Below are 25482 nucleotides of genomic sequence, written 5' to 3' on the forward strand. Positions count from 1 at the left end.
CTGTGGAGAGAGCCCAAAAGATGATTGCCCAGGGGAAGACATTTTTTTTCTAAACTCTGGATGCCTTCTCAAATGGCAGTTCTGGTGTGTGTGGGGGCGTGTGGGGGGTGTGTGGGGGTGTGTGGGGGTGTGTTCAATTTGGGCCCAACGCGTTTTTAAAAAATCTGCCTAACTCCGCCTAATCTGCATAACGCCGCCTGATCTGCATAACTCCGCCCATCTGAACACACCCTCCATCCCTTTGGCGCTCCAGAGTGCAACTATTAGTGCAAGTCTGCAAATTGCCCCTTTAAAAAAAAAAAAGACAATCCCCCTACCATGTGGTCTGCTGCTGTTCCAGCAGCAGACTGAAGACGGCGCCATTTTTCTCTGCCTTAGATAAGTCCAGAGCCCATTGTGACACGTGAGAGTTCCGGAGTCAATGGCTGAAGGCCCCATTGTGACAGCAGCAGCAGGTGAAGGTTCCGTGCATAGATTCTATCTACTGCAGGCGGGCAGGCAGCAGCAGCGCACCCAGTTGGTCAAAAGCATTAGAATACTACTCACACAGTACAAGACAAAATAGACAAGACTAGCACATTCAAGATCATCACAGACACCATTTTTCCTTCTTTATTGAAATACATATCATACACCACATAATTAAAAGTCAGTGGTCCACAAGAGGGAGCCAATGTTTTACAAAGGAATTTGTGCATGCGGTCACAAATGTAGTATGTATGGCCGAACTACTCGTAGGATACTTCAATTTAAACACTTCATGCTGACAGACAGCAGGCAGGCAGGCAGGCAGGCAGGCAGGCAGGCAGGCAGGCAGGCAGGCAGGCAGGGGCCTAATTTTGTAGATGGCACAATATATTAGCAACACTGTTACAAAGGCCTCATTCGGGCCTACATCTTAACACACCTGTTGCAACCAGCAAAGATTGCTTGATTGCTTGATTGATTGATTGCATATTGGATGCAATCCAATGCTGAACATGCACAGGTGAAAGCAAGGCACAGGAAATGTTGCAAACGGTCCAGTGAAACTGAGCAAATTGCTACATTTGCCACCTGAAACGTGCTTCTTTGACCCTGAAAAGAATTCTCAGAAAGTGTTAAATGACAACTTGCTGGGCTGATTTCAATTCAATCTGTTTTTGGAAACCGGATCAGAGAAGGGGTGCACTGTTCCCGGAGATACTGCAATAACGGGTCAATGCGTGGAGTGGACAGAGCAAGCTCCATTTCCAGCTCCCTGTTCTAAAAATCCATTTAATATATGGTCCCCAAATAGGGGACGTATCAGATATTAAACTGATAAGAACAGATACTACACTTGATCTTAGCCAAAAGGCCGAGAAGCGATAGCCTGAAATGGTTTGCCACTCCAGACGCCCCATGGCCCACAACCAGGACTCACTGTGGAGAGAGCCCAAAAGATGATTGCCCAGGGGAAGACATTTTTTTTCTAAACTCTGGATGCCTTCTCAAATGGCAGTTCTGGTGTGTGTGGGGGCGTGTGGGGGGTGTGTGGGGGTGTGTGGGGGTGTGTTCAATTTGGGCCCAACGCGTTTTTAAAAAATCTGCCTAACTCCGCCTAATCTGCATAACGCCGCCTGATCTGCATAACTCCGCCCATCTGAACACACCCTCCATCCCTTTGGCGCTCCAGAGTGCAACTATTAGTGCAAGTCTGCAAATTGCCCCTTTAAAAAAAAAAAGACAATCCCCCTACCATGTGGTCTGCTGCTGTTCCAGCAGCAGACTGAAGACGGCGCCATTTTTCTCTGCCTTAGATAAGTCCAGAGCCCATTGTGACACGTGAGAGTTCCGGAGTCAATGGCTGAAGGCCCCATTGTGACAGCAGCAGCAGGTGAAGGTTCCGTGCATAGATTCTATCTACTGCAGGCGGGCAGGCAGCAGCAGCGCACCCAGTTGGTCAAAAGCATTAGAATACTACTCACACAGTACAAGACAAAATAGACAAGACTAGCACATTCAAGATCATCACAGACACCATTTTTCCTTCTTTATTGAAATACATATCATACACCACATAATTAAAAGTCAGTGGTCCACAAGAGGGAGCCAATGTTTTACAAAGGAATTTGTGCATGCGGTCACAAATGTAGTATGTATGGCCGAACTACTCGTAGGATACTTCAATTTAAACACTTCATGCTGACAGACAGCAGGCAGGCAGGCAGGCAGGCAGGCAGGCAGGCAGGCAGGCAGGCAGGCAGGCAGGGGCCTAATTTTGTAGATGGCACAATATATTAGCAACACTGTTACAAAGGCCTCATTCGGGCCTACATCTTAACACACCTGTTGCAACCAGCAAAGATTGCTTGATTGCTTGATTGATTGATTGCATATTGGATGCAATCCAATGCTGAACATGCACAGGTGAAAGCAAGGCACAGGAAATGTTGCAAACGGTCCAGTGAAACTGAGCAAATTGCTACATTTGCCACCTGAAACGTGCTTCTTTGACCCTGAAAAGAATTCTCAGAAAGTGTTAAATGACAACTTGCTGGGCTGATTTCAATTCAATCTGTTTTTGGAAACCGGATCAGAGAAGGGGTGCACTGTTCCCGGAGATACTGCAATAACGGGTCAATGCGTGGAGTGGACAGAGCAAGCTCCATTTCCAGCTCCCTGTTCTAAAAATCCATTTAATATATGGTCCCCAAATAGGGGACGTATCAGATATTAAACTGATAAGAACAGATACTACACTTGATCTTAGCCAAAAGGCCGAGAAGCGATAGCCTGAAATGGTTTGCCACTCCAGACGCCCCATGGCCCACAACCAGGACTCACTGTGGAGAGAGCCCAAAAGATGATTGCCCAGGGGAAGACATTTTTTTTCTAAACTCTGGATGCCTTCTCAAATGGCAGTTCTGGTGTGTGTGGGGGCGTGTGGGGGGTGTGTGGGGGTGTGTGGGGGTGTGTTCAATTTGGGCCCAACGCGTTTTTAAAAAATCTGCCTAACTCCGCCTAATCTGCATAACGCCGCCTGATCTGCATAACTCCGCCCATCTGAACACACCCTCCATCCCTTTGGCGCTCCAGAGTGCAACTATTAGTGCAAGTCTGCAAATTGCCCCTTTAAAAAAAAAAAAGACAATCCCCCTACCATGTGGTCTGCTGCTGTTCCAGCAGCAGACTGAAGACGGCGCCATTTTTCTCTGCCTTAGATAAGTCCAGAGCCCATTGTGACACGTGAGAGTTCCGGAGTCAATGGCTGAAGGCCCCATTGTGACAGCAGCAGCAGGTGAAGGTTCCGTGCATAGATTCTATCTACTGCAGGCGGGCAGGCAGCAGCAGCGCACCCAGTTGGTCAAAAGCATTAGAATACTACTCACACAGTACAAGACAAAATAGACAAGACTAGCACATTCAAGATCATCACAGACACCATTTTTCCTTCTTTATTGAAATACATATCATACACCACATAATTAAAAGTCAGTGGTCCACAAGAGGGAGCCAATGTTTTACAAAGGAATTTGTGCATGCGGTCACAAATGTAGTATGTATGGCCGAACTACTCGTAGGATACTTCAATTTAAACACTTCATGCTGACAGACAGCAGGCAGGCAGGCAGGCAGGCAGGCAGGCAGGCAGGCAGGCAGGCAGGCAGGCAGGGGCCTAATTTTGTAGATGGCACAATATATTAGCAACACTGTTACAAAGGCCTCATTCGGGCCTACATCTTAACACACCTGTTGCAACCAGCAAAGATTGCTTGATTGCTTGATTGATTGATTGCATATTGGATGCAATCCAATGCTGAACATGCACAGGTGAAAGCAAGGCACAGGAAATGTTGCAAACGGTCCAGTGAAACTGAGCAAATTGCTACATTTGCCACCTGAAACGTGCTTCTTTGACCCTGAAAAGAATTCTCAGAAAGTGTTAAATGACAACTTGCTGGGCTGATTTCAATTCAATCTGTTTTTGGAAACCGGATCAGAGAAGGGGTGCACTGTTCCCGGAGATACTGCAATAACGGGTCAATGCGTGGAGTGGACAGAGCAAGCTCCATTTCCAGCTCCCTGTTCTAAAAATCCATTTAATATATGGTCCCCAAATAGGGGACGTATCAGATATTAAACTGATAAGAACAGATACTACACTTGATCTTAGCCAAAAGGCCGAGAAGCGATAGCCTGAAATGGTTTGCCACTCCAGACGCCCCATGGCCCACAACCAGGACTCACTGTGGAGAGAGCCCAAAAGATGATTGCCCAGGGGAAGACATTTTTTTTCTAAACTCTGGATGCCTTCTCAAATGGCAGTTCTGGTGTGTGTGGGGGCGTGTGGGGGGTGTGTGGGGGTGTGTGGGGGTGTGTTCAATTTGGGCCCAACGCGTTTTTAAAAAATCTGCCTAACTCCGCCTAATCTGCATAACGCCGCCTGATCTGCATAACTCCGCCCATCTGAACACACCCTCCATCCCTTTGGCGCTCCAGAGTGCAACTATTAGTGCAAGTCTGCAAATTGCCCCTTTAAAAAAAAAAAAGACAATCCCCCTACCATGTGGTCTGCTGCTGTTCCAGCAGCAGACTGAAGACGGCGCCATTTTTCTCTGCCTTAGATAAGTCCAGAGCCCATTGTGACACGTGAGAGTTCCGGAGTCAATGGCTGAAGGCCCCATTGTGACAGCAGCAGCAGGTGAAGGTTCCGTGCATAGATTCTATCTACTGCAGGCGGGCAGGCAGCAGCAGCGCACCCAGTTGGTCAAAAGCATTAGAATACTACTCACACAGTACAAGACAAAATAGACAAGACTAGCACATTCAAGATCATCACAGACACCATTTTTCCTTCTTTATTGAAATACATATCATACACCACATAATTAAAAGTCAGTGGTCCACAAGAGGGAGCCAATGTTTTACAAAGGAATTTGTGCATGCGGTCACAAATGTAGTATGTATGGCCGAACTACTCGTAGGATACTTCAATTTAAACACTTCATGCTGACAGACAGCAGGCAGGCAGGCAGGCAGGCAGGCAGGCAGGCAGGCAGGCAGGCAGGCAGGCAGGGGCCTAATTTTGTAGATGGCACAATATATTAGCAACACTGTTACAAAGGCCTCATTCGGGCCTACATCTTAACACACCTGTTGCAACCAGCAAAGATTGCTTGATTGCTTGATTGATTGATTGCATATTGGATGCAATCCAATGCTGAACATGCACAGGTGAAAGCAAGGCACAGGAAATGTTGCAAACGGTCCAGTGAAACTGAGCAAATTGCTACATTTGCCACCTGAAACGTGCTTCTTTGACCCTGAAAAGAATTCTCAGAAAGTGTTAAATGACAACTTGCTGGGCTGATTTCAATTCAATCTGTTTTTGGAAACCGGATCAGAGAAGGGGTGCACTGTTCCCGGAGATACTGCAATAACGGGTCAATGCGTGGAGTGGACAGAGCAAGCTCCATTTCCAGCTCCCTGTTCTAAAAATCCATTTAATATATGGTCCCCAAATAGGGGACGTATCAGATATTAAACTGATAAGAACAGATACTACACTTGATCTTAGCCAAAAGGCCGAGAAGCGATAGCCTGAAATGGTTTGCCACTCCAGACGCCCCATGGCCCACAACCAGGACTCACTGTGGAGAGAGCCCAAAAGATGATTGCCCAGGGGAAGACATTTTTTTTCTAAACTCTGGATGCCTTCTCAAATGGCAGTTCTGGTGTGTGTGGGGGCGTGTGGGGGGTGTGTGGGGGTGTGTGGGGGTGTGTTCAATTTGGGCCCAACGCGTTTTTAAAAAATCTGCCTAACTCCGCCTAATCTGCATAACGCCGCCTGATCTGCATAACTCCGCCCATCTGAACACACCCTCCATCCCTTTGGCGCTCCAGAGTGCAACTATTAGTGCAAGTCTGCAAATTGCCCCTTTAAAAAAAAAAAAGACAATCCCCCTACCATGTGGTCTGCTGCTGTTCCAGCAGCAGACTGAAGACGGCGCCATTTTTCTCTGCCTTAGATAAGTCCAGAGCCCATTGTGACACGTGAGAGTTCCGGAGTCAATGGCTGAAGGCCCCATTGTGACAGCAGCAGCAGGTGAAGGTTCCGTGCATAGATTCTATCTACTGCAGGCGGGCAGGCAGCAGCAGCGCACCCAGTTGGTCAAAAGCATTAGAATACTACTCACACAGTACAAGACAAAATAGACAAGACTAGCACATTCAAGATCATCACAGACACCATTTTTCCTTCTTTATTGAAATACATATCATACACCACATAATTAAAAGTCAGTGGTCCACAAGAGGGAGCCAATGTTTTACAAAGGAATTTGTGCATGCGGTCACAAATGTAGTATGTATGGCCGAACTACTCGTAGGATACTTCAATTTAAACACTTCATGCTGACAGACAGCAGGCAGGCAGGCAGGCAGGCAGGCAGGCAGGCAGGCAGGCAGGCAGGCAGGCAGGGGCCTAATTTTGTAGATGGCACAATATATTAGCAACACTGTTACAAAGGCCTCATTCGGGCCTACATCTTAACACACCTGTTGCAACCAGCAAAGATTGCTTGATTGCTTGATTGATTGATTGCATATTGGATGCAATCCAATGCTGAACATGCACAGGTGAAAGCAAGGCACAGGAAATGTTGCAAACGGTCCAGTGAAACTGAGCAAATTGCTACATTTGCCACCTGAAACGTGCTTCTTTGACCCTGAAAAGAATTCTCAGAAAGTGTTAAATGACAACTTGCTGGGCTGATTTCAATTCAATCTGTTTTTGGAAACCGGATCAGAGAAGGGGTGCACTGTTCCCGGAGATACTGCAATAACGGGTCAATGCGTGGAGTGGACAGAGCAAGCTCCATTTCCAGCTCCCTGTTCTAAAAATCCATTTAATATATGGTCCCCAAATAGGGGACGTATCAGATATTAAACTGATAAGAACAGATACTACACTTGATCTTAGCCAAAAGGCCGAGAAGCGATAGCCTGAAATGGTTTGCCACTCCAGACGCCCCATGGCCCACAACCAGGACTCACTGTGGAGAGAGCCCAAAAGATGATTGCCCAGGGGAAGACATTTTTTTTCTAAACTCTGGATGCCTTCTCAAATGGCAGTTCTGGTGTGTGTGGGGGCGTGTGGGGGGTGTGTGGGGGTGTGTGGGGGTGTGTTCAATTTGGGCCCAACGCGTTTTTAAAAAATCTGCCTAACTCCGCCTAATCTGCATAACGCCGCCTGATCTGCATAACTCCGCCCATCTGAACACACCCTCCATCCCTTTGGCGCTCCAGAGTGCAACTATTAGTGCAAGTCTGCAAATTGCCCCTTTAAAAAAAAAAAAGACAATCCCCCTACCATGTGGTCTGCTGCTGTTCCAGCAGCAGACTGAAGACGGCGCCATTTTTCTCTGCCTTAGATAAGTCCAGAGCCCATTGTGACACGTGAGAGTTCCGGAGTCAATGGCTGAAGGCCCCATTGTGACAGCAGCAGCAGGTGAAGGTTCCGTGCATAGATTCTATCTACTGCAGGCGGGCAGGCAGCAGCAGCGCACCCAGTTGGTCAAAAGCATTAGAATACTACTCACACAGTACAAGACAAAATAGACAAGACTAGCACATTCAAGATCATCACAGACACCATTTTTCCTTCTTTATTGAAATACATATCATACACCACATAATTAAAAGTCAGTGGTCCACAAGAGGGAGCCAATGTTTTACAAAGGAATTTGTGCATGCGGTCACAAATGTAGTATGTATGGCCGAACTACTCGTAGGATACTTCAATTTAAACACTTCATGCTGACAGACAGCAGGCAGGCAGGCAGGCAGGCAGGCAGGCAGGCAGGCAGGCAGGCAGGCAGGCAGGGGCCTAATTTTGTAGATGGCACAATATATTAGCAACACTGTTACAAAGGCCTCATTCGGGCCTACATCTTAACACACCTGTTGCAACCAGCAAAGATTGCTTGATTGCTTGATTGATTGATTGCATATTGGATGCAATCCAATGCTGAACATGCACAGGTGAAAGCAAGGCACAGGAAATGTTGCAAACGGTCCAGTGAAACTGAGCAAATTGCTACATTTGCCACCTGAAACGTGCTTCTTTGACCCTGAAAAGAATTCTCAGAAAGTGTTAAATGACAACTTGCTGGGCTGATTTCAATTCAATCTGTTTTTGGAAACCGGATCAGAGAAGGGGTGCACTGTTCCCGGAGATACTGCAATAACGGGTCAATGCGTGGAGTGGACAGAGCAAGCTCCATTTCCAGCTCCCTGTTCTAAAAATCCATTTAATATATGGTCCCCAAATAGGGGACGTATCAGATATTAAACTGATAAGAACAGATACTACACTTGATCTTAGCCAAAAGGCCGAGAAGCGATAGCCTGAAATGGTTTGCCACTCCAGACGCCCCATGGCCCACAACCAGGACTCACTGTGGAGAGAGCCCAAAAGATGATTGCCCAGGGGAAGACATTTTTTTTCTAAACTCTGGATGCCTTCTCAAATGGCAGTTCTGGTGTGTGTGGGGGCGTGTGGGGGGTGTGTGGGGGTGTGTGGGGGTGTGTTCAATTTGGGCCCAACGCGTTTTTAAAAAATCTGCCTAACTCCGCCTAATCTGCATAACGCCGCCTGATCTGCATAACTCCGCCCATCTGAACACACCCTCCATCCCTTTGGCGCTCCAGAGTGCAACTATTAGTGCAAGTCTGCAAATTGCCCCTTTAAAAAAAAAAAAGACAATCCCCCTACCATGTGGTCTGCTGCTGTTCCAGCAGCAGACTGAAGACGGCGCCATTTTTCTCTGCCTTAGATAAGTCCAGAGCCCATTGTGACACGTGAGAGTTCCGGAGTCAATGGCTGAAGGCCCCATTGTGACAGCAGCAGCAGGTGAAGGTTCCGTGCATAGATTCTATCTACTGCAGGCGGGCAGGCAGCAGCAGCGCACCCAGTTGGTCAAAAGCATTAGAATACTACTCACACAGTACAAGACAAAATAGACAAGACTAGCACATTCAAGATCATCACAGACACCATTTTTCCTTCTTTATTGAAATACATATCATACACCACATAATTAAAAGTCAGTGGTCCACAAGAGGGAGCCAATGTTTTACAAAGGAATTTGTGCATGCGGTCACAAATGTAGTATGTATGGCCGAACTACTCGTAGGATACTTCAATTTAAACACTTCATGCTGACAGACAGCAGGCAGGCAGGCAGGCAGGCAGGCAGGCAGGCAGGCAGGCAGGCAGGCAGGCAGGGGCCTAATTTTGTAGATGGCACAATATATTAGCAACACTGTTACAAAGGCCTCATTCGGGCCTACATCTTAACACACCTGTTGCAACCAGCAAAGATTGCTTGATTGCTTGATTGATTGATTGCATATTGGATGCAATCCAATGCTGAACATGCACAGGTGAAAGCAAGGCACAGGAAATGTTGCAAACGGTCCAGTGAAACTGAGCAAATTGCTACATTTGCCACCTGAAACGTGCTTCTTTGACCCTGAAAAGAATTCTCAGAAAGTGTTAAATGACAACTTGCTGGGCTGATTTCAATTCAATCTGTTTTTGGAAACCGGATCAGAGAAGGGGTGCACTGTTCCCGGAGATACTGCAATAACGGGTCAATGCGTGGAGTGGACAGAGCAAGCTCCATTTCCAGCTCCCTGTTCTAAAAATCCATTTAATATATGGTCCCCAAATAGGGGACGTATCAGATATTAAACTGATAAGAACAGATACTACACTTGATCTTAGCCAAAAGGCCGAGAAGCGATAGCCTGAAATGGTTTGCCACTCCAGACGCCCCATGGCCCACAACCAGGACTCACTGTGGAGAGAGCCCAAAAGATGATTGCCCAGGGGAAGACATTTTTTTTCTAAACTCTGGATGCCTTCTCAAATGGCAGTTCTGGTGTGTGTGGGGGCGTGTGGGGGGTGTGTGGGGGTGTGTGGGGGTGTGTTCAATTTGGGCCCAACGCGTTTTTAAAAAATCTGCCTAACTCCGCCTAATCTGCATAACGCCGCCTGATCTGCATAACTCCGCCCATCTGAACACACCCCTCCATCCCTTTGGCGCTCCAGAGTGCAACTATTAGTGCAAGTCTGCAAATTGCCCCTTTAAAAAAAAAAAAGACAATCCCCCTACCATGTGGTCTGCTGCTGTTCCAGCAGCAGACTGAAGACGGCGCCATTTTTCTCTGCCTTAGATAAGTCCAGAGCCCATTGTGACACGTGAGAGTTCCGGAGTCAATGGCTGAAGGCCCCATTGTGACAGCAGCAGCAGGTGAAGGTTCCGTGCATAGATTCTATCTACTGCAGGCGGGCAGGCAGCAGCAGCGCACCCAGTTGGTCAAAAGCATTAGAATACTACTCACACAGTACAAGACAAAATAGACAAGACTAGCACATTCAAGATCATCACAGACACCATTTTTCCTTCTTTATTGAAATACATATCATACACCACATAATTAAAAGTCAGTGGTCCACAAGAGGGAGCCAATGTTTTACAAAGGAATTTGTGCATGCGGTCACAAATGTAGTATGTATGGCCGAACTACTCGTAGGATACTTCAATTTAAACACTTCATGCTGACAGACAGCAGGCAGGCAGGCAGGCAGGCAGGCAGGCAGGCAGGCAGGCAGGCAGGCAGGCAGGGGCCTAATTTTGTAGATGGCACAATATATTAGCAACACTGTTACAAAGGCCTCATTCGGGCCTACATCTTAACACACCTGTTGCAACCAGCAAAGATTGCTTGATTGCTTGATTGATTGATTGCATATTGGATGCAATCCAATGCTGAACATGCACAGGTGAAAGCAAGGCACAGGAAATGTTGCAAACGGTCCAGTGAAACTGAGCAAATTGCTACATTTGCCACCTGAAACGTGCTTCTTTGACCCTGAAAAGAATTCTCAGAAAGTGTTAAATGACAACTTGCTGGGCTGATTTCAATTCAATCTGTTTTTGGAAACCGGATCAGAGAAGGGGTGCACTGTTCCCGGAGATACTGCAATAACGGGTCAATGCGTGGAGTGGACAGAGCAAGCTCCATTTCCAGCTCCCTGTTCTAAAAATCCATTTAATATATGGTCCCCAAATAGGGGACGTATCAGATATTAAACTGATAAGAACAGATACTACACTTGATCTTAGCCAAAAGGCCGAGAAGCGATAGCCTGAAATGGTTTGCCACTCCAGACGCCCCATGGCCCACAACCAGGACTCACTGTGGAGAGAGCCCAAAAGATGATTGCCCAGGGGAAGACATTTTTTTTCTAAACTCTGGATGCCTTCTCAAATGGCAGTTCTGGTGTGTGTGGGGGCGTGTGGGGGGTGTGTGGGGGTGTGTGGGGGTGTGTTCAATTTGGGCCCAACGCGTTTTTAAAAAATCTGCCTAACTCCGCCTAATCTGCATAACGCCGCCTGATCTGCATAACTCCGCCCATCTGAACACACCCTCCATCCCTTTGGCGCTCCAGAGTGCAACTATTAGTGCAAGTCTGCAAATTGCCCCTTTAAAAAAAAAAAAGACAATCCCCCTACCATGTGGTCTGCTGCTGTTCCAGCAGCAGACTGAAGACGGCGCCATTTTTCTCTGCCTTAGATAAGTCCAGAGCCCATTGTGACACGTGAGAGTTCCGGAGTCAATGGCTGAAGGCCCCATTGTGACAGCAGCAGCAGGTGAAGGTTCCGTGCATAGATTCTATCTACTGCAGGCGGGCAGGCAGCAGCAGCGCACCCAGTTGGTCAAAAGCATTAGAATACTACTCACACAGTACAAGACAAAATAGACAAGACTAGCACATTCAAGATCATCACAGACACCATTTTTCCTTCTTTATTGAAATACATATCATACACCACATAATTAAAAGTCAGTGGTCCACAAGAGGGAGCCAATGTTTTACAAAGGAATTTGTGCATGCGGTCACAAATGTAGTATGTATGGCCGAACTACTCGTAGGATACTTCAATTTAAACACTTCATGCTGACAGACAGCAGGCAGGCAGGCAGGCAGGCAGGCAGGCAGGCAGGCAGGCAGGCAGGCAGGCAGGGGCCTAATTTTGTAGATGGCACAATATATTAGCAACACTGTTACAAAGGCCTCATTCGGGCCTACATCTTAACACACCTGTTGCAACCAGCAAAGATTGCTTGATTGCTTGATTGATTGATTGCATATTGGATGCAATCCAATGCTGAACATGCACAGGTGAAAGCAAGGCACAGGAAATGTTGCAAACGGTCCAGTGAAACTGAGCAAATTGCTACATTTGCCACCTGAAACGTGCTTCTTTGACCCTGAAAAGAATTCTCAGAAAGTGTTAAATGACAACTTGCTGGGCTGATTTCAATTCAATCTGTTTTTGGAAACCGGATCAGAGAAGGGGTGCACTGTTCCCGGAGATACTGCAATAACGGGTCAATGCGTGGAGTGGACAGAGCAAGCTCCATTTCCAGCTCCCTGTTCTAAAAATCCATTTAATATATGGTCCCCAAATAGGGGACGTATCAGATATTAAACTGATAAGAACAGATACTACACTTGATCTTAGCCAAAAGGCCGAGAAGCGATAGCCTGAAATGGTTTGCCACTCCAGACGCCCCATGGCCCACAACCAGGACTCACTGTGGAGAGAGCCCAAAAGATGATTGCCCAGGGGAAGACATTTTTTTTCTAAACTCTGGATGCCTTCTCAAATGGCAGTTCTGGTGTGTGTGGGGGCGTGTGGGGGGTGTGTGGGGGTGTGTGGGGGTGTGTTCAATTTGGGCCCAACGCGTTTTTAAAAAATCTGCCTAACTCCGCCTAATCTGCATAACGCCGCCTGATCTGCATAACTCCGCCCATCTGAACACACCCTCCATCCCTTTGGCGCTCCAGAGTGCAACTATTAGTGCAAGTCTGCAAATTGCCCCTTTAAAAAAAAAAAAGACAATCCCCCTACCATGTGGTCTGCTGCTGTTCCAGCAGCAGACTGAAGACGGCGCCATTTTTCTCTGCCTTAGATAAGTCCAGAGCCCATTGTGACACGTGAGAGTTCCGGAGTCAATGGCTGAAGGCCCCATTGTGACAGCAGCAGCAGGTGAAGGTTCCGTGCATAGATTCTATCTACTGCAGGCGGGCAGGCAGCAGCAGCGCACCCAGTTGGTCAAAAGCATTAGAATACTACTCACACAGTACAAGACAAAATAGACAAGACTAGCACATTCAAGATCATCACAGACACCATTTTTCCTTCTTTATTGAAATACATATCATACACCACATAATTAAAAGTCAGTGGTCCACAAGAGGGAGCCAATGTTTTACAAAGGAATTTGTGCATGCGGTCACAAATGTAGTATGTATGGCCGAACTACTCGTAGGATACTTCAATTTAAACACTTCATGCTGACAGACAGCAGGCAGGCAGGCAGGCAGGCAGGCAGGCAGGCAGGCAGGCAGGCAGGCAGGCAGGGGCCTAATTTTGTAGATGGCACAATATATTAGCAACACTGTTACAAAGGCCTCATTCGGGCCTACATCTTAACACACCTGTTGCAACCAGCAAAGATTGCTTGATTGCTTGATTGATTGATTGCATATTGGATGCAATCCAATGCTGAACATGCACAGGTGAAAGCAAGGCACAGGAAATGTTGCAAACGGTCCAGTGAAACTGAGCAAATTGCTACATTTGCCACCTGAAACGTGCTTCTTTGACCCTGAAAAGAATTCTCAGAAAGTGTTAAATGACAACTTGCTGGGCTGATTTCAATTCAATCTGTTTTTGGAAACCGGATCAGAGAAGGGGTGCACTGTTCCCGGAGATACTGCAATAACGGGTCAATGCGTGGAGTGGACAGAGCAAGCTCCATTTCCAGCTCCCTGTTCTAAAAATCCATTTAATATATGGTCCCCAAATAGGGGACGTATCAGATATTAAACTGATAAGAACAGATACTACACTTGATCTTAGCCAAAAGGCCGAGAAGCGATAGCCTGAAATGGTTTGCCACTCCAGACGCCCCATGGCCCACAACCAGGACTCACTGTGGAGAGAGCCCAAAAGATGATTGCCCAGGGGAAGACATTTTTTTTCTAAACTCTGGATGCCTTCTCAAATGGCAGTTCTGGTGTGTGTGGGGGCGTGTGGGGGGTGTGTGGGGGTGTGTGGGGGTGTGTTCAATTTGGGCCCAACGCGTTTTTAAAAAATCTGCCTAACTCCGCCTAATCTGCATAACGCCGCCTGATCTGCATAACTCCGCCCATCTGAACACACCCTCCATCCCTTTGGCGCTCCAGAGTGCAACTATTAGTGCAAGTCTGCAAATTGCCCCTTTAAAAAAAAAAAAGACAATCCCCCTACCATGTGGTCTGCTGCTGTTCCAGCAGCAGACTGAAGACGGCGCCATTTTTCTCTGCCTTAGATAAGTCCAGAGCCCATTGTGACACGTGAGAGTTCCGGAGTCAATGGCTGAAGGCCCCATTGTGACAGCAGCAGCAGGTGAAGGTTCCGTGCATAGATTCTATCTACTGCAGGCGGGCAGGCAGCAGCAGCGCACCCAGTTGGTCAAAAGCATTAGAATACTACTCACACAGTACAAGACAAAATAGACAAGACTAGCACATTCAAGATCATCACAGACACCATTTTTCCTTCTTTATTGAAATACATATCATACACCACATAATTAAAAGTCAGTGGTCCACAAGAGGGAGCCAATGTTTTACAAAGGAATTTGTGCATGCGGTCACAAATGTAGTATGTATGGCCGAACTACTCGTAGGATACTTCAATTTAAACACTTCATGCTGACAGACAGCAGGCAGGCAGGCAGGCAGGCAGGCAGGCAGGCAGGCAGGCAGGCAGGCAGGCAGGGGCCTAATTTTGTAGATGGCACAATATATTAGCAACACTGTTACAAAGGCCTCATTCGGGCCTACATCTTAACACACCTGTTGCAACCAGCAAAGATTGCTTGATTGCTTGATTGATTGATTGCATATTGGATGCAATCCAATGCTGAACATGCACAGGTGAAAGCAAGGCACAGGAAATGTTGCAAACGGTCCAGTGAAACTGAGCAAATTGCTACATTTGCCACCTGAAACGTGCTTCTTTGACCCTGAAAAGAATTCTCAGAAAGTGTTAAATGACAACTTGCTGGGCTGATTTCAATTCAATCTGTTTTTGGAAACCGGATCAGAGAAGGGGTGCACTGTTCCCGGAGATACTGCAATAACGGGTCAATGCGTGGAGTGGACAGAGCAAGCTCCATTTCCAGCTCCCTGTTCTAAAAATCCATTTAATATATGGTCCCCAAATAGGGGACGTATCAGATATTAAACTGATAAGAACAGATACTACACTTGATCTTAGCCAAAAGGCCGAGAAGCGATAGCCTGAAATGGTTTGCCACTCCAGACGCCCCATGGCCCACAACCAGGACTCACTGTGGAGAGAGAGCCCAAAAGATGATTGCCCAGGGGAAGACATTTTTTTTCTAAACTCTGGATGCCTTCTCAAATGGCAGTTCTGGTGTGTGTGGGGGCGTGTGGGGGGTGTGTGGGGGTGTGTGGGGGTGTGTTCAATTTGGGCCCAACGCGTTTTTAAAAAATCTGCCTAACTCCGCCTAATCTGCATAACGCCGCCTGATCTGCATAACTCCGCCCATCTGAACACACCCTCCATCCCTTTGGCGCTCCAGAGTGCAACTATTAGTGCAAGTCTGCAAATTGCCCCTTTAAAAAAAAAAAAGACAATCCCCCTACCATGTGGTCTGCTGCTGTTCCAGCAGCAGACTGAAGACGGCGCCATTTTTCTCTGCCTTAGATAAGTCCAGAGCCCATTGTGACACGTGAGAGTTCCGGAGTCAATGGCTGAAGGCCCCATTGTGACAGCAGCAGCAGGTGAAGGTTCCGTGCATAGATTCTATCTACTGCAGGCGGGCAGGCAGCAGCAGCGCACCCAGTTGGTCAAAAGCATTAGAATACTACTCACACAGTACAAGACAAAATAGACAAGACTAGCACATTCAAGATCATCACAGACACCATTTTTCCTTCTTTATTGAAATACATATCATACACCACATAATTAAAAGTCAGTGGTCCACAAGAGGGAGCCAATGTTTTACAAAGGAATTTGTGCATGCGGTCACAAATGTAGTATGTATGGCCGAACTACTCGTAGGATACTTCAATTTAAACACTTCATGCTGACAGACAGCAGGCAGGCAGGCAGGCAGGCAGGCAGGCAGGCAGGCAGGCAGGCAGGCAGGCAGGGGCCTAATTTTGTAGATGGCACAATATATTAGCAACACTGTTACAAAGGCCTCATTCGGGCCTACATCTTAACACACCTGTTGCAACCAGCAAAGATTGCTTGATTGCTTGATTGATTGATTGCATATTGGATGCAATCCAATGCTGAACATGCACAGGTGAAAGCAAGGCACAGGAAATGTTGCAAACGGTCCAGTGAAACTGAGCAAATTGCTACATTTGCCACCTGAAACGTGCTTCTTTGACCCTGAAAAGAATTCTCAGAAAGTGTTAAATGACAACTTGCTGGGCTGATTTCAATTCAATCTGTTTTTGGAAACCGGATCAGAGAAGGGGTGCACTGTTCCCGGAGATACTGCAATAACGGGTCAATGCGTGGAGTGGACAGAGCAAGCTCCATTTCCAGCTCCCTGTTCTAAAAATCCATTTAATATATGGTCCCCAAATAGGGGACGTATCAGATATTAAACTGATAAGAACAGATACTACACTTGATCTTAGCCAAAAGGCCGAGAAGCGATAGCCTGAAATGGTTTGCCACTCCAGACGCCCCATGGCCCACAACCAGGACTCACTGTGGAGAGAGCCCAAAAGATGATTGCCCAGGGGAAGACATTTTTTTTCTAAACTCTGGATGCCTTCTCAAATGGCAGTTCTGGTGTGTGTGGGGGCGTGTGGGGGGTGTGTGGGGGTGTGTGGGGGTGTGTTCAATTTGGGCCCAACGCGTTTTTAAAAAATCTGCCTAACTCCGCCTAATCTGCATAACGCCGCCTGATCTGCATAACTCCGCCCATCTGAACACACCCTCCATCCCTTTGGCGCTCCAGAGTGCAACTATTAGTGCAAGTCTGCAAATTGCCCCTTTAAAAAAAAAAAAGACAATCCCCCTACCATGTGGTCTGCTGCTGTTCCAGCAGCAGACTGAAGACGGCGCCATTTTTCTCTGCCTTAGATAAGTCCAGAGCCCATTGTGACACGTGAGAGTTCCGGAGTCAATGGCTGAAGGCCCCATTGTGACAGCAGCAGCAGGTGAAGGTTCCGTGCATAGATTCTATCTACTGCAGGCGGGCAGGCAGCAGCAGCGCACCCAGTTGGTCAAAAGCATTAGAATACTACTCACACAGTACAAGACAAAATAGACAAGACTAGCACATTCAAGATCATCACAGACACCATTTTTCCTTCTTTATTGAAATACATATCATACACCACATAATTAAAAGTCAGTGGTCCACAAGAGGGAGCCAATGTTTTACAAAGGAATTTGTGCATGCGGTCACAAATGTAGTATGTATGGCCGAACTACTCGTAGGATACTTCAATTTAAACACTTCATGCTGACAGACAGCAGGCAGGCAGGCAGGCAGGCAGGCAGGCAGGCAGGCAGGCAGGCAGGCAGGCAGGGGCCTAATTTTGTAGATGGCACAATATATTAGCAACACTGTTACAAAGGCCTCATTCGGGCCTACATCTTAACACACCTGTTGCAACCAGCAAAGATTGCTTGATTGCTTGATTGATTGATTGCATATTGGATGCAATCCAATGCTGAACATGCACAGGTGAAAGCAAGGCACAGGAAATGTTGCAAACGGTCCAGTGAAACTGAGCAAATTGCTACATTTGCCACCTGAAACGTGCTTCTTTGACCCTGAAAAGAATTCTCAGAAAGTGTTAAATGACAACTTGCTGGGCTGATTTCAATTCAATCTGTTTTTGGAAACCGGATCAGAGAAGGGGTGCACTGTTCCCGGAGATACTGCAATAACGGGTCAATGCGTGGAGTGGACAGAGCAAGCTCCATTTCCAGCTCCCTGTTCTAAAAATCCATTTAATATATGGTCCCCAAATAGGGGACGTATCAGATATTAAACTGATAAGAACAGATACTACACTTGATCTTAGCCAAAAGGCCGAGAAGCGATAGCCTGAAATGGTTTGCCACTCCAGACGCCCCATGGCCCACAACCAGGACTCACTGTGGAGAGAGCCCAAAAGATGATTGCCCAGGGGAAGACATTTTTTTTCTAAACTCTGGATGCCTTCTCAAATGGCAGTTCTGGTGTGTGTGGGGGCGTGTGGGGGGTGTGTGGGGGTGTGTGGGGGTGTGTTCAATTTGGGCCCAACGCGTTTTTAAAAAATCTGCCTAACTCCGCCTAATCTGCATAACGCCGCCTGATCTGCATAACTCCGCCCATCTGAACACACCCTCCATCCCTTTGGCGCTCCAGAGTGCAACTATTAGTGCAAGTCTGCAAATTGCCCCTTTAAAAAAAAAAAAGACAATCCCCCTACCATGTGGTCTGCTGCTGTTCCAGCAGCAGACTGAAGACGGCGCCATTTTTCTCTGCCTTAGATAAGTCCAGAGCCCATTGTGACACGTGAGAGTTCCGGAGTCAATGGCTGAAGGCCCCATTGTGACAGCAGCAGCAGGTGAAGGTTCCGTGCATAGATTCTATCTACTGCAGGCGGGCAGGCAGCAGCAGCGCACCCAGTTGGTCAAAAGCATTAGAATACTACTCACACAGTACAAGACAAAATAGACAAGACTAGCACATTCAAGATCATCACAGACACCATTTTTCCTTCTTTATTGAAATACATATCATACACCACATAATTAAAAGTCAGTGGTCCACAAGAGGGAGCCAATGTTTTACAAAGGAATTTGTGCATGCGGTCACAAATGTAGTATGTATGGCCGAACTACTCGTAGGATACTTCAATTTAAACACTTCATGCTGACAGACAGCAGGCAGGCAGGCAGGCAGGCAGGCAGGCAGGCAGGCAGGCAGGCAGGCAGGCAGGGGCCTAATTTTGTAGATGGCACAATATATTAGCAACACTGTTACAAAGGCCTCATTCGGGCCTACATCTTAACACACCTGTTGCAACCAGCAAAGATTGCTTGATTGCTTGATTGATTGATTGCATATTGGATGCAATCCAATGCTGAACATGCACAGGTGAAAGCAAGGCACAGGAAATGTTGCAAACGGTCCAGTGAAACTGAGCAAATTGCTACATTTGCCACCTGAAACGTGCTTCTTTGACCCTGAAAAGAATTCTCAGAAAGTGTTAAATGACAACTTGCTGGGCTGATTTCAATTCAATCTGTTTTTGGAAACCGGATCAGAGAAGGGGTGCACTGTTCCCGGAGATACTGCAATAACGGGTCAATGCGTGGAGTGGACAGAGCAAGCTCCATTTCCAGCTCCCTGTTCTAAAAATCCATTTAATATATGGTCCCCAAATAGGGGACGTATCAGATATTAAACTGATAAGAACAGATACTACACTTGATCTTAGCCAAAAGGCCGAGAAGCGATAGCCTGAAATGGTTTGCCACTCCAGACGCCCCATGGCCCACAACCAGGACTCACTGTGGAGAGAGCCCAAAAGATGATTGCCCAGGGGAAGACATTTTTTTTCTAAACTCTGGATGCCTTCTCAAATGGCAGTTCTGGTGTGTGTGGGGGCGTGTGGGGGGTGTGTGGGGGTGTGTGGGGGTGTGTTCAATTTGGGCCCAACGCGTTTTTAAAAAATCTGCCTAACTCCGCCTAATCTGCATAACGCCGCCTGATCTGCATAACTCCGCCCATCTGAACACACCCTCCATCCCTTTGGCGCTCCAGAGTGCAACTATTAGTGCAAGTCTGCAAATTGCCCCTTTAAAAAAAAAAAAGACAATCCCCCTACCATGTGGTCTGCTGCTGTTCCAGCAGCAGACTGAAGACGGCGCCATTTTTCTCTGCCTTAGATAAGTCCAGAGCCCATTGTGACACGTGAGAGTTCCGGAGTCAATGGCTGAAGGCCCCATTGTGACAGCAGCAGCAGGTGAAGGTTCCGTGCATAGATTCTATCTACTGCAGGCGGGCAGGCAGCAGCAGCGCACCCAGTTGGTCAAAAGCATTAGAATACTACTCACACAGTACAAGACAAAATAGACAAGACTAGCACATTCAAGATCATCACAGACACCATTTTTCCTTCTTTATTGAAATACATATCATACACCACATAATTAAAAGTCAGTGGTCCACAAGAGGGAGCCAATGTTTTACAAAGGAATTTGTGCATGCGGTCACAAATGTAGTATGTATGGCCGAACTACTCGTAGGATACTTCAATTTAAACACTTCATGCTGACAGACAGCAGGCAGGCAGGCAGGCAGGCAGGCAGGCAGGCAGGCAGGCAGGCAGGCAGGCAGGGGCCTAATTTTGTAGATGGCACAATATATTAGCAACACTGTTACAAAGGCCTCATTCGGGCCTACATCTTAACACACCTGTTGCAACCAGCAAAGATTGCTTGATTGCTTGATTGATTGATTGCATATTGGATGCAATCCAATGCTGAACATGCACAGGTGAAAGCAAGGCACAGGAAATGTTGCAAACGGTCCAGTGAAACTGAGCAAATTGCTACATTTGCCACCTGAAACGTGCTTCTTTGACCCTGAAAAGAATTCTCAGAAAGTGTTAAATGACAACTTGCTGGGCTGATTTCAATTCAATCTGTTTTTGGAAACCGGATCAGAGAAGGGGTGCACTGTTCCCGGAGATACTGCAATAACGGGTCAATGCGTGGAGTGGACAGAGCAAGCTCCATTTCCAGCTCCCTGTTCTAAAAATCCATTTAATATATGGTCCCCAAATAGGGGACGTATCAGATATTAAACTGATAAGAACAGATACTACACTTGATCTTAGCCAAAAGGCCGAGAAGCGATAGCCTGAAATGGTTTGCCACTCCAGACGCCCCATGGCCCACAACCAGGACTCACTGTGGAGAGAGCCCAAAAGATGATTGCCCAGGGGAAGACATTTTTTTTCTAAACTCTGGATGCCTTCTCAAATGGCAGTTCTGGTGTGTGTGGGGGCGTGTGGGGGGTGTGTGGGGGTGTGTGGGGGTGTGTTCAATTTGGGCCCAACGCGTTTTTAAAAAATCTGCCTAACTCCGCCTAATCTGCATAACGCCGCCTGATCTGCATAACTCCGCCCATCTGAACACACCCTCCATCCCTTTGGCGCTCCAGAGTGCAACTATTAGTGCAAGTCTGCAAATTGCCCCTTTAAAAAAAAAAAAGACAATCCCCCTACCATGTGGTCTGCTGCTGTTCCAGCAGCAGACTGAAGACGGCGCCATTTTTCTCTGCCTTAGATAAGTCCAGAGCCCATTGTGACACGTGAGAGTTCCGGAGTCAATGGCTGAAGGCCCCATTGTGACAGCAGCAGCAGGTGAAGGTTCCGTGCATAGATTCTATCTACTGCAGGCGGGCAGGCAGCAGCAGCGCACCCAGTTGGTCAAAAGCATTAGAATACTACTCACACAGTACAAGACAAAATAGACAAGACTAGCACATTCAAGATCATCACAGACACCATTTTTCCTTCTTTATTGAAATACATATCATACACCACATAATTAAAAGTCAGTGGTCCACAAGAGGGAGCCAATGTTTTACAAAGGAATTTGTGCATGCGGTCACAAATGTAGTATGTATGGCCGAACTACTCGTAGGATACTTCAATTTAAACACTTCATGCTGACAGACAGCAGGCAGGCAGGCAGGCAGGCAGGCAGGCAGGCAGGCAGGCAGGCAGGCAGGCAGGGGCCTAATTTTGTAGATGGCACAATATATTAGCAACACTGTTACAAAGGCCTCATTCGGGCCTACATCTTAACACACCTGTTGCAACCAGCAAAGATTGCTTGATTGCTTGATTGATTGATTGCATATTGGATGCAATCCAATGCTGAACATGCACAGGTGAAAGCAAGGCACAGGAAATGTTGCAAACGGTCCAGTGAAACTGAGCAAATTGCTACATTTGCCACCTGAAACGTGCTTCTTTGACCCTGAAAAGAATTCTCAGAAAGTGTTAAATGACAACTTGCTGGGCTGATTTCAATTCAATCTGTTTTTGGAAACCGGATCAGAGAAGGGGTGCACTGTTCCCTGGAGATACTGCAATAACGGGTCAATGCGTGGAGTGGACAGAGCAAGCTCCATTTCCAGCTCCCTGTTCTAAAAATCCATTTAATATATGGTCCCCAAATAGGGGACGTATCAGATATTAAACTGATAAGAACAGATACTACACTTGATCTTAGCCAAAAGGCCGAGAAGCGATAGCCTGAAATGGTTTGCCACTCCAGACGCCCCATGGCCCACAACCAGGACTCACTGTGGAGAGAGCCCAAAAGATGATTGCCCAGGGGAAGACATTTTTTTTCTAAACTCTGGATGCCTTCTCAAATGGCAGTTCTGGTGTGTGTGGGGGCGTGTGGGGGGTGTGTGGGGGTGTGTGGGGGTGTGTTCAATTTGGGCCCAACGCGTTTTTAAAAAATCTGCCTAACTCCGCCTAATCTGCATAACGCCGCCTGATCTGCATAACTCCGCCCATCTGAACACACCCTCCATCCCTTTGGCGCTCCAGAGTGCAACTATTAGTGCAAGTCTGCAAATTGCCCCTTTAAAAAAAAAAAAGACAATCCCCCTACCATGTGGTCTGCTGCTGTTCCAGCAGCAGACTGAAGACGGCGCCATTTTTCTCTGCCTTAGATAAGTCCAGAGCCCATTGTGACACGTGAGAGTTCCGGAGTCAATGGCTGAAGGCCCCATTGTGACAGCAGCAGCAGGTGAAGGTTCCGTGCATAGATTCTATCTACTGCAGGCGGGCAGGCAGCAGCAGCGCACCCAGTTGGTCAAAAGCATTAGAATACTACTCACACAGTACAAGACAAAATAGACAAGACTAGCACATTCAAGATCATCACAGACACCATTTTTCCTTCTTTATTGAAATACATATCATACACCACATAATTAAAAGTCAGTGGTCCACAAGAGGGAGCCAATGTTTTACAAAGGAATTTGTGCATGCGGTCACAAATGTAGTATGTATGGCCGAACTACTCGTAGGATACTTCAATTTAAACACTTCATGCTGACAGACAGCAGGCAGGCAGGCAGGCAGGCAGGCAGGCAGGCAGGCAGGCAGGCAGGCAGGCAGGGGCCTAATTTTGTAGATGGCACAATATATTAGCAACACTGTTACAAAGGCCTCATTCGGGCCTACATCTTAACACACCTGTTGCAACCAGCAAAGATTGCTTGATTGCTTGATTGATTGATTGCATATTGGATGCAATCCAATGCTGAACATGCACAGGTGAAAGCAAGGCACAGGAAATGTTGCAAACGGTCCAGTGAAACTGAGCAAATTGCTACATTTGCCACCTGAAACGTGCTTCTTTGACCCTGAAAAGAATTCTCAGAAAGTGTTAAATGACAACTTGCTGGGCTGATTTCAATTCAATCTGTTTTTGGAAACCGGATCAGAGAAGGGGTGCACTGTTCCCGGAGATACTGCAATAACGGGTCAATGCGTGGAGTGGACAGAGCAAGCTCCATTTCCAGCTCCCTGTTCTAAAAATCCATTTAATATATGGTCCCCAAATAGGGGACGTATCAGATATTAAACTGATAAGAACAGATACTACACTTGATCTTAGCCAAAAGGCCGAGAAGCGATAGCCTGAAATGGTTTGCCACTCCAGACGCCCCATGGCCCACAACCAGGACTCACTGTGGAGAGAGCCCAAAAGATGATTGCCCAGGGGAAGACATTTTTTTTCTAAACTCTGGATGCCTTCTCAAATGGCAGTTCTGGTGTGTGTGGGGGCGTGTGGGGGGTGTGTGGGGGTGTGTGGGGGTGTGTTCAATTTGGGCCCAACGCGTTTTTAAAAAATCTGCCTAACTCCGCCTAATCTGCATAACGCCGCCTGATCTGCATAACTCCGCCCATCTGAACACACCCTCCATCCCTTTGGCGCTCCAGAGTGCAACTATTAGTGCAAGTCTGCAAATTGCCCCTTTAAAAAAAAAAAAGACAATCCCCCTACCATGTGGTCTGCTGCTGTTCCAGCAGCAGACTGAAGACGGCGCCATTTTTCTCTGCCTTAGATAAGTCCAGAGCCCATTGTGACACGTGAGAGTTCCGGAGTCAATGGCTGAAGGCCCCATTGTGACAGCAGCAGCAGGTGAAGGTTCCGTGCATAGATTCTATCTACTGCAGGCGGGCAGGCAGCAGCAGCGCACCCAGTTGGTCAAAAGCATTAGAATACTACTCACACAGTACAAGACAAAATAGACAAGACTAGCACATTCAAGATCATCACAGACACCATTTTTCCTTCTTTATTGAAATACATATCATACACCACATAATTAAAAGTCAGTGGTCCACAAGAGGGAGCCAATGTTTTACAAAGGAATTTGTGCATGCGGTCACAAATGTAGTATGTATGGCCGAACTACTCGTAGGATACTTCAATTTAAACACTTCATGCTGACAGACAGCAGGCAGGCAGGCAGGCAGGCAGGCAGGCAGGCAGGCAGGCAGGCAGGCAGGCAGGGGCCTAATTTTGTAGATGGCACAATATATTAGCAACACTGTTACAAAGGCCTCATTCGGGCCTACATCTTAACACACCTGTTGCAACCAGCAAAGATTGCTTGATTGCTTGATTGATTGATTGCATATTGGATGCAATCCAATGCTGAACATGCACAGGTGAAAGCAAGGCACAGGAAATGTTGCAAACGGTCCAGTGAAACTGAGCAAATTGCTACATTTGCCACCTGAAACGTGCTTCTTTGACCCTGAAAAGAATTCTCAGAAAGTGTTAAATGACAACTTGCTGGGCTGATTTCAATTCAATCTGTTTTTGGAAACCGGATCAGAGAAGGGGTGCACTGTTCCCGGAGATACTGCAATAACGGGTCAATGCGTGGAGTGGACAGAGCAAGCTCCATTTCCAGCTCCCTGTTCTAAAAATCCATTTAATATATGGTCCCCAAATAGGGGACGTATCAGATATTAAACTGATAAGAACAGATACTACACTTGATCTTAGCCAAAAGGCCGAGAAGCGATAGCCTGAAATGGTTTGCCACTCCAGACGCCCCATGGCCCACAACCAGGACTCACTGTGGAGAGAGCCCAAAAGATGATTGCCCAGGGGAAGACATTTTTTTTCTAAACTCTGGATGCCTTCTCAAATGGCAGTTCTGGTGTGTGTGGGGGCGTGTGGGGGGTGTGTGGGGGTGTGTGGGGGTGTGTTCAATTTGGGCCCAACGCGTTTTTAAAAAATCTGCCTAACTCCGCCTAATCTGCATAACGCCGCCTGATCTGCA

General features: G+C 47.0%; 18 non-coding genes across 18 annotated transcripts; all 18 read right to left on the bottom strand.

Annotated features, from left to right (window-relative positions):
* Positions 1-1160: 1160 nt before the first annotated feature.
* On the bottom strand, positions 1161-1351 carry LOC138654825 (U2 spliceosomal RNA). The gene has a single exon (XR_011316474.1). It is a non-coding gene; the product is annotated as a U2 spliceosomal RNA (small nuclear RNA).
* A 1212-nt stretch (positions 1352-2563) lies between these two features.
* Positions 2564-2754, bottom strand: LOC138654836 (U2 spliceosomal RNA). Its single transcript, XR_011316485.1, has one exon. It is a non-coding gene; the product is annotated as a U2 spliceosomal RNA (small nuclear RNA).
* Positions 2755-3967: 1213 nt separating this feature from the next.
* Positions 3968-4158, bottom strand: LOC138654844 (U2 spliceosomal RNA). Its single transcript, XR_011316493.1, has one exon. It is a non-coding gene; the product is annotated as a U2 spliceosomal RNA (small nuclear RNA).
* A 1213-nt stretch (positions 4159-5371) lies between these two features.
* LOC138654845 (U2 spliceosomal RNA) lies at positions 5372-5562 on the bottom strand. The gene has a single exon (XR_011316494.1). It is a non-coding gene; the product is annotated as a U2 spliceosomal RNA (small nuclear RNA).
* A 1213-nt stretch (positions 5563-6775) lies between these two features.
* LOC138654846 (U2 spliceosomal RNA) lies at positions 6776-6966 on the bottom strand. Its single transcript, XR_011316495.1, has one exon. It is a non-coding gene; the product is annotated as a U2 spliceosomal RNA (small nuclear RNA).
* A 1213-nt stretch (positions 6967-8179) lies between these two features.
* Positions 8180-8370, bottom strand: LOC138654826 (U2 spliceosomal RNA). The gene has a single exon (XR_011316475.1). It is a non-coding gene; the product is annotated as a U2 spliceosomal RNA (small nuclear RNA).
* Positions 8371-9583: 1213 nt separating this feature from the next.
* On the bottom strand, positions 9584-9774 carry LOC138654827 (U2 spliceosomal RNA). Its single transcript, XR_011316476.1, has one exon. It is a non-coding gene; the product is annotated as a U2 spliceosomal RNA (small nuclear RNA).
* Positions 9775-10988: 1214 nt separating this feature from the next.
* Positions 10989-11179, bottom strand: LOC138654828 (U2 spliceosomal RNA). Its single transcript, XR_011316477.1, has one exon. It is a non-coding gene; the product is annotated as a U2 spliceosomal RNA (small nuclear RNA).
* A 1213-nt stretch (positions 11180-12392) lies between these two features.
* LOC138654829 (U2 spliceosomal RNA) lies at positions 12393-12583 on the bottom strand. Its single transcript, XR_011316478.1, has one exon. It is a non-coding gene; the product is annotated as a U2 spliceosomal RNA (small nuclear RNA).
* A 1213-nt stretch (positions 12584-13796) lies between these two features.
* On the bottom strand, positions 13797-13987 carry LOC138654830 (U2 spliceosomal RNA). The gene has a single exon (XR_011316479.1). It is a non-coding gene; the product is annotated as a U2 spliceosomal RNA (small nuclear RNA).
* Positions 13988-15200: 1213 nt separating this feature from the next.
* Positions 15201-15391, bottom strand: LOC138654831 (U2 spliceosomal RNA). Its single transcript, XR_011316480.1, has one exon. It is a non-coding gene; the product is annotated as a U2 spliceosomal RNA (small nuclear RNA).
* A 1215-nt stretch (positions 15392-16606) lies between these two features.
* On the bottom strand, positions 16607-16797 carry LOC138654832 (U2 spliceosomal RNA). The gene has a single exon (XR_011316481.1). It is a non-coding gene; the product is annotated as a U2 spliceosomal RNA (small nuclear RNA).
* Positions 16798-18010: 1213 nt separating this feature from the next.
* On the bottom strand, positions 18011-18201 carry LOC138654833 (U2 spliceosomal RNA). Its single transcript, XR_011316482.1, has one exon. It is a non-coding gene; the product is annotated as a U2 spliceosomal RNA (small nuclear RNA).
* Positions 18202-19414: 1213 nt separating this feature from the next.
* LOC138654834 (U2 spliceosomal RNA) lies at positions 19415-19605 on the bottom strand. The gene has a single exon (XR_011316483.1). It is a non-coding gene; the product is annotated as a U2 spliceosomal RNA (small nuclear RNA).
* A 1213-nt stretch (positions 19606-20818) lies between these two features.
* Positions 20819-21009, bottom strand: LOC138654835 (U2 spliceosomal RNA). The gene has a single exon (XR_011316484.1). It is a non-coding gene; the product is annotated as a U2 spliceosomal RNA (small nuclear RNA).
* A 1213-nt stretch (positions 21010-22222) lies between these two features.
* LOC138654843 (U2 spliceosomal RNA) lies at positions 22223-22414 on the bottom strand. The gene has a single exon (XR_011316492.1). It is a non-coding gene; the product is annotated as a U2 spliceosomal RNA (small nuclear RNA).
* Positions 22415-23627: 1213 nt separating this feature from the next.
* Positions 23628-23818, bottom strand: LOC138654837 (U2 spliceosomal RNA). Its single transcript, XR_011316486.1, has one exon. It is a non-coding gene; the product is annotated as a U2 spliceosomal RNA (small nuclear RNA).
* Positions 23819-25031: 1213 nt separating this feature from the next.
* Positions 25032-25222, bottom strand: LOC138654838 (U2 spliceosomal RNA). Its single transcript, XR_011316487.1, has one exon. It is a non-coding gene; the product is annotated as a U2 spliceosomal RNA (small nuclear RNA).
* Positions 25223-25482: the final 260 nt, after the last annotated feature.

Source organism: Ranitomeya imitator, unplaced genomic scaffold, assembly GCF_032444005.1.
Source record: "Ranitomeya imitator isolate aRanImi1 unplaced genomic scaffold, aRanImi1.pri SCAFFOLD_833, whole genome shotgun sequence".
Taxonomy (NCBI): Eukaryota; Metazoa; Chordata; class Amphibia; order Anura; family Dendrobatidae; genus Ranitomeya; species Ranitomeya imitator.